This window comes from Schistocerca cancellata, chromosome 6 (genome assembly GCF_023864275.1).
Source record: "Schistocerca cancellata isolate TAMUIC-IGC-003103 chromosome 6, iqSchCanc2.1, whole genome shotgun sequence".
NCBI lineage: Eukaryota > Metazoa > Arthropoda > Insecta > Orthoptera > Acrididae > Schistocerca > Schistocerca cancellata.
The window spans coordinates 297,029,185-297,037,236 of NC_064631.1; positions in this window are offsets into that span (position 1 = coordinate 297,029,185).

Below are 8,052 nucleotides of genomic sequence, written 5' to 3' on the forward strand. Positions count from 1 at the left end.
TGTTTCATTTCGCTTTGTCTCGGACGAGATTCGGGCACGGCACAGATACAGAAATATGTTTAATATACTTCTTCATCAAACTCTTTCAAGAGTGTCAAAATCTTTTTGACACACAACAGCATGAAGCTTAAGATTTCCGAAAATAAAGTTTCGTTTCTAATTGACTGTTCTATTCCGAAATGGCGTAATAAATGCTTTATAAACACTAACAAACAATAAAATAAAGCACACTGTTTATTTCTGTAAATGTGCTGTGTTTGGTTATGACACTATAGGCATCTTGATACTTGTGTATGATAAATAATTCTCAGGCGAATCAACAATGGTACTTCGATACTTTTGTTTTTGGCGTTCAGATACTGTGATAAAAATTGCATTTCAGCAGCAACGTAACTTCATCTCTGATTTCCTGGGGAAGTTTATAATAAAATGGTAATACATCTGCTTGCTGTGAGTACTTGAGGTAACTCCATGTACCTGTACCCCAAAGAAACTTCTTTAGCAAGAACTATAAATGTGTGGAGGCAGATCTGCCATGATATAGGTATCACAACGGCATTACACTGTATGAATTGTTTTAAATTTTAGTCTAGATTTTATATTTCAAAGAAACATACCTATCTCTGCATTTCAGTTATCTTGAAATGTTTTCCAATTCTATCAAGTATACTTACTATGAGATGTATCCAGCTAACTTGTGAATGTTTGATGAGAAACTGCCATACTTGACCATTGTGCTATATCCTCCAGTCTGTTACGGTAATTTTTTGATCTGTGTGGCATCAGTCACTTTGCATCCTGCTCTGTGTGACAAACAATGGAAAATTTAACTGTGAGTAGTAAAAGTGTGAGTGGCACACTCATAAATGTTAATTCAGTGCCTCGCTTGCCAGAATGTTATCTCAATAAATTATATCTCATGATACGCCTTTTCAAGAGCACATACAGATTATCACTCATAAAACCTATCAAAATTATGCACTAGAATACAGGGAAACGAGTTTGGCAAAATCTGTTATGTCAAACACATTTAGTCTGACCTCGGCCAATTGGAAAGTATGAAAGTCACATGACACGAAAGCAGCGCATTTGCTACAGGAAATATGGAACTGCAAAGACGCCTAAGTGAAACTTTCATACTTTCTGCGATATGATTGGCGGCCTCGCACCTCATTTGTGTTTTTATAACAATATTTATACAGTAGACACTCAAGATGATATAATGTGAAGGCCTATACTATCACAAAACACAAACTGTTTCACTGTTTCGAAACAGCGTTTCGAAACATTACATTGTACTGTTTCATTTGTTTCGAAACAGTTATGTGTTTCAGTTTGCCCATCTATAGGTTGCGCTCAGAGGAAGATGATAAGTCGGAGCCGCTACCTCAGCTGATAGAGGTTTGCTGTCGACTTTTATAGTATGCATGTCTGCTGGAGGAAATTTCATTTCTCCTTTTGTATCTTTCCTAGGCGAAGAATGAAGGTTGAGCTTAGAAATGGGGCTCTGCCAGGAACCAAATTTGCATCCCATCCTAGCGGGTGGATGCAGAGTGAAAGTTTATTTTTGGATTGCTTCGAACATTTTTTGAAACATACAAAACTAATAGCTCAAGATCCAGTTCTATTAATCTTAGTTGGTCACTGCACCCATGCTGAGAATGTAGGTTTCATTTATAAGGCTAGAGAAAATCACACTGTAGCCACAAGCTCCAATATTTGGATGTGTCATTCATTAAAACCCTTCTACACACAAGCTCGTGAAAAATTTCTTCACAACAATCCAGGAAGAACTATAACACAGTTTCAGAGAAGTGCACTCTTGGGTGAAGCATTTCTTTGTGCAGCCATTCCAATGACAGCGATCAATGACTTTCGAAAGTGTGGAATTTTTTCTCTAGACCCTAAGACGACACTGAAGCTGAGGTTACTGATATTCCTTTGGTTAGGGACACTAATATTGTGTGTAGTTCAAATATTGGCTTTTCTCATTGCGAAATTGCCGAGTCTTCTGCAGGTGCTGGCCCCTCTGAACGCCAAACTGTTGTATCTTCTTCAAATGGGCCTACTGGTTCATTTCCAGAACCAATTTATGAGCTTTCTTCTAGTGCAGACTGCCTTCAGATTATAGGTAATAAGCCTTCTTCAAGAGAAGATACCCCTCAACATCCAACCACTAAAGAACGTCCCTCTATCTACATCTACATGTATATGAATACTCAGCACATCACATTTAAGTGCCTGGCTGAGGGTTCATCGACTCACCTTTTTACTGTTCCAATCTCGTATAGAGCGCGAAAATAACGAACACCTATACCTTTCCATATGAGCTCTGATTTCCCTTATTTTATCGTGGTGATCGTTCCTCCCTATGTAGGTCGATGTCAAAAAAATATTTTCGCATTCGGAGGAGAAAGCTGGTGATTGGAATTTCGTGCGAAGATTCCGCCACAACGAAAAACGCCTTTGTTCTAATGATGTCCACCCCAAATCCTGTATCATTTCAGTGACAGTTTCCCCCTATTTCGCGACAATACAAAACGTGCTGCCCTTCTTTGAACTTTTTCGATGTACTCCGTCAATCCCACACCGCGCAGCAGTATTCTAAAAGAGGACTTACAAGTGTAGTGTAGGCAGTCTCCTTAGAAGATCTGCAACATTTTCTAAGTGTCCTGCCAATAAAACGCAGTCTTTGATTAGCCTTCTCCACATCATTTTTATGTGTTCCTTCCAATTTAAGTTGTTCGTAATTGTAATTCCTAGGTATTTAGTTAAATTTACGGCCTTTAGATTTGACTGATTTATCGTGTAACCGAAGTTTAACGGATTCTTTTTAGCACTCATGTAGATCACTTCATACTTTTCGTTATTTAGGGTAAATTGCCAATTTTCGCACCATACAGATACCTTTTATAAATCGTTTTGCAATTTGTTTTGATCTTCTGATGGCTTTACTAGTCGATAAACGACAGCGTCTTCTGCAAACAACTTAAGAGGGCTGATCAGACTCTCTCCCAAACGGTTTATATAGATAAGGAACGGCAAATGGCCTATAACACTACCTTGGGGAAAGCCATATATCACTTCTGTTTTACTCGAAGATTTTCCGTCAATTACTACAAACTGTGACCTCTCTGACAGGAAATCACGAATCCAATCACATAACTGAGACGATATTCCGCAAGCACGCAATTTCACTACAAGCCGCTTATGTGGTACAGTGTCAAATGCCTTCTAGAAATCCAGAAATACTGAATCAATCTGAAATCACTCAACACTTCAAGCGAGTAAAGAGCTAGTTATGTGTCACAAGAACGATGCTTTCTAAATCCACAGTGGCGAAATAAAAAATTTTGCGTCCCTGGGCACGCCATATTATATCCGTCCACCCTCCCCAAAAAAACATGTTTTAAATAATAACTATTACACGATCATTTCACAATTGCCGTTTTAGGTGGGAGCGCTGTGAGCTGTTTCCGTACTCTGCTATTCGTTGTTCTGAAGGACGCGTCAGCAGAGTATAGTCGCTCTCAATCAAAATCTAATATGGTTCCTGAACTGTACCTGGTGTCCAGCAGAGGATAAAACAAACTTAAAACTGCATTGTGTTAACACAGTCTTCTGTCGAAAAACAACAGAAACGAATACAAGGAAAATAACTTTTCTTTTATGACCTAAAAATTCAGCAGAGCGTGTAGGAGACAACGGATATTTGTTATACATTCACGTTTAATATGTTCTTTTACACGAAACCATTGAAAATGAAAATAAAGTTGTGTTACGCTCTAAAATTGAAGCGAACGTGTCATGCATTAGAAATTAATACGTACTTTTACAGATATACGTTCAAAATTAAAATTAAACTGTCGTTTTACGATCTAATAACTTGAATGTGTCACAGAGAAAAAAACACGTTCGGTATTGATACGTGAATCTGTAGGAAAGCGTAAGAAATGAGATTTCGGTGCACTAACTGGTAACTCCTCCCCCCAATGAACCATGGACCTAGCCGTTGGTGGGGAGGCTTGGTTGCCTCAGCGATACAGATAGCCGTACCTTAGGTGCAACCACAACCGAGGGGTTTCTGTTGAGAGGCCAGACAAATGTGTGGTTCCTGAAGAGGGGCAGCAGCCTTTTCAGTAGTTGCAGTGGCAACAGTCTGGATGATTGAATGAACTGGCCTTGTAACACTAACCAAAACGGCGTTGCTGTGCTAGTACTGCGAACGGCTGAAAGGAAGGGGAAACTACAGCCGTAATTTTTCCCGAGGGCATGCAGCTTTACTGTATGGTTAAATGATGATGGCATCCTCTTGGGTAAAATATTTCGGAGGTAAAATATTCCCCAATTCGGATCTCCGGGTGGGGACTACTCAGGAGGACGTTGTTATCAGGAAAAAGAAAACTGACGTTCTACGGATCGGAGCGTGGAGTGTCAGATCCCTTAATCGGGCATGTGGGTTAGAAAATTTAAAAAGGGAAATGGATAGGTCAAAGTTAGATATAGTGGGAATTAGTGAAGTTCGGTGGCAGGAGGAACAAGACTTCTGTTCAGGTGAATACAGGGTTGTAAATACAAAATCAAATAGGGGTAACGCAGGAGTAGGTTTAATAATGAATAGGAAAATTAGAATGCGGGTAAGCTACTAAAAACAGCATAGTGAACGCATTATTGTCGCCAAGATAGATAAGAAGTCCACGCCTACCACAGTAGTACAAGTTTATATGTCAGCTAGCTCCGTAAATGATGAAGAGATTGATGAAATGTACGATGAGATAAAAGAAATTATTCAGGCAGTGAAGGGAGACGAAAATTTAATAGTCATGGGTGACTGGATCTCGATAGTAGGAAAAGGAAGAGAAGGAAATGTAGTAGGTGAATATGGAATGGGAGTAAGAAATGAAAGAGGAAGCCACCTGGTAGAATTTTGCACAGAGCATAACTTAATCATAGCTAACACTTGGTTCAAGAATCATGAAAGAAGGTTGTATACATGGAAGAAGCCTGGAGATACTGGAAGGTCTCAGATAGAATATATAATGGTAAGACAGAGATTCAGGAACCAGGTTTTAAATTGTAAGACATTTCCAGGGGCAGATGTGGACTCTGACCACAATCTATTGGTTATGAACTATAGATTAAAACTGAAGAAACTGCAGAAAGGTGGGAATTTGAGGAGGTGGGACCTGGATAAACTGAAAGAACCAGAGGTTGTAGAGAGCTTCAGGGAGAGCATTAGAGAACGATTGACAAGAATGGAGGAAGAAATACAGTAGAAGAAGAATGGGTAGCTTTGAGAGATGAAACAATGAAGGTTGCAGAGGATCAAGTAGGTAAAAAGACGAGGGCTAATAGAAATCCTTGGGTAACAGAAGAGATATTGAATTTAATTGATGAAAGGAGGAAATATAAAATTGAAGTAAATGAAGCAGGCGAAAAGGATTACAAACGTCTCAAAAATGAAATCGACAGGAAGTGCAATATGGCTAAGCAGGGATGGCTAGAGAGGACAAATATAAGGACGTAGAGGCGCATATCACTAAGGGAAACATAGATAATGCCTACAGGAAAATTAAAGAGACCTTTGCAGAAAAGAGTACCACTTGCATGAATATCAAGAGCTCAGATGGAAACCCTGATCTAAGAAAAGAAGGGAAAGCAAAAAGATGGAAGGAGTATATGAGGGTCTATACAAGGTCGATGTTCTTGAGAACAATACTATAGAAATGGAAGAGAATGTAGATGAAGATGAAATAGGAGATATGATACTGCGTGAAGAGATTGCCAGAGCACTGAAAGACCTAAGTTGAAACAAGGCCCCGGGCATAGACAACATTCCATTAGGACTACTGATAGCCTTGGGAGAGCCAGGCCTAACAAAACACTATCATCTAGTGAACAAGATGTATGAGACAGGCGACATACCTTCAGACTTCAAGAAGAATATAATAATTCCAATCTCAAAGAAAACAGGTGTTGACAGATGTGAAAATTACCGAACTATCAGTTTAATAAGTCACAGCTGCAAAATACTAACACGAATTCATTACAGACGAATGGAAAAACTGGTAGAAAGCGATCTTGGGGAAGATCAGTTTGGATTCCGTAGAAATGTTGCAACACGTGAGGCAATACTGACGAATTATCTTAGAAGACAGATTAAGGAAATACGAACCTACGTTTGTAGCATTTGTAGACTCAGAGAAAGCTTTTGACAATGTTGACTGGAATACCCTCTTTCAAATTCTGATGGTGGCAGCGGTTAAATACAGGGAACATAAGGCTGTTTACAATTTGTACAGAAACCAGATGGGAGTTATAAGAGTTGAGGGGCATGAAAGGGAAGCAGTGGTTGGAAAGGGAGTGAGACAGGGTTGTAGCATATCACCGATGTTATTCAATCTATACATTGAGCAAGCAATAAAGGAAACAAATGAAAAATTTGGAGTAGGAATTAAAATCCATGAAGAAGAAATTAAAACTTTGAGGTTTGTCGATGATATTGTAATTCTGCAGAGACAGCAAAGGACCTGGAAGAGCAATTGAACGGAATGGACAGTGTCTTGAAAGGCGTTTTTGAAGAAGAGAAATTTGTTAACATCGAGTATAGATGTAAGTGTCAAGAAATCTTTTCTCAAAGTGTTTGTATGGAGTGTAGCCATGTATGGATGTGAAACGTGAACGATAAATAGTTTAGACAAGAAGAGAATAGAAGCTTTCGAAATGTGGTGCTACAGAATAATGCTGAAGATTAGATTGGTAGACCACATAACTAATGAGGAGGTTGCAAGGTGCCGGGGCTATCAGTGTATTTCACTATATTCTTCTAGAATCTACATATGTAAATGATGCTCTAAGCCCCCCTATTCTAAATCCGACTGTTGCTGTTGCACATGGATTAAAAAGATACGCGAACTGACTGTGATCAACCCTGCAACTCGAGTAGAAAAATGTTTGGCACCTGCAATAATTTAATTTGATAAATAAGTTAAATAAAGGAAGGTTTCATTAACGTAGTGAGAAATGATAGGGTTGCCCTACCGATTAACAGAATGAAAGTTCTGTCCAAAATAACAATATGATTTATTAAGACTAAACACAAAATAATAAACAAAAACACATAAAACATTTACAATACATCAAATTGGCTCAAATTGGATACTCAAATAAACGCTGTGAAGGTGAAGTTGTCCCTAAACTAGATTGTGACGTTTATGATGAAGTGGTATCTGGAGCCAATTCCTTGCAACTCAAATCTTAAGAGAGACACACAGCTAACGCAACATTAATTGCTGCTACATTAGTGAGAACTCAGACAATGAACACCCAAGATAGAACAAAGTTAGAAAAGACGAACAGGCGCGCTCTGCTGAGCTCTGCTAACGCCTAGCAAAAATACCTGCTTTGCCGGTGCTGCGGACATACATTACCAAGCTGTCTTCTTAGCTGCAAGGACACGATCTGGCTACTGGAAGTGATGGCTGGTTGCTTCGACGTCCCGTCATGGTGATGATAATGTCGCGAGTATAGCCCGAAACAAATTGTCCTGGCCTGGTTGTTCCAGACTAAAGACTTCCTATCAATACAAATGTGCCTCTGAGGGAGACGAAGAAGGCTCGCCACACAGTCACTGACGGTACAGTGATTGATTTTCACAAGCGAAGTCACACAGTAACTCCGATACAGTCAACTTTAGCCAAAACTGCCCAAGACAGAAAACATAGGCCGCTTGTACGCAGAACGCTCAATTGCCAACTGTACTCGGAAAGTTACGTTGAAGTCGAAACTTCAGCAACTTTGTTAAACAGTTACAATCAAATAAAAGTATATTAGACAGCCAACGGAAGGCAGGCTGTCCAGAGCAGCGAGAGCTCAGTGTTGTAACCTACTCCGACTGAAAGGCGAGAGCCGACTACCCCACCAGAGCACCTGTACAAACCGAACACAGAACATTCCTGCCCCCACGACAGTGGCCGTGGTTAACCATTCCCATCAGCAACTCGAAAACCGGCGGAAAATTCCACTCTATTGCCGGAGCACTACCATTCCACC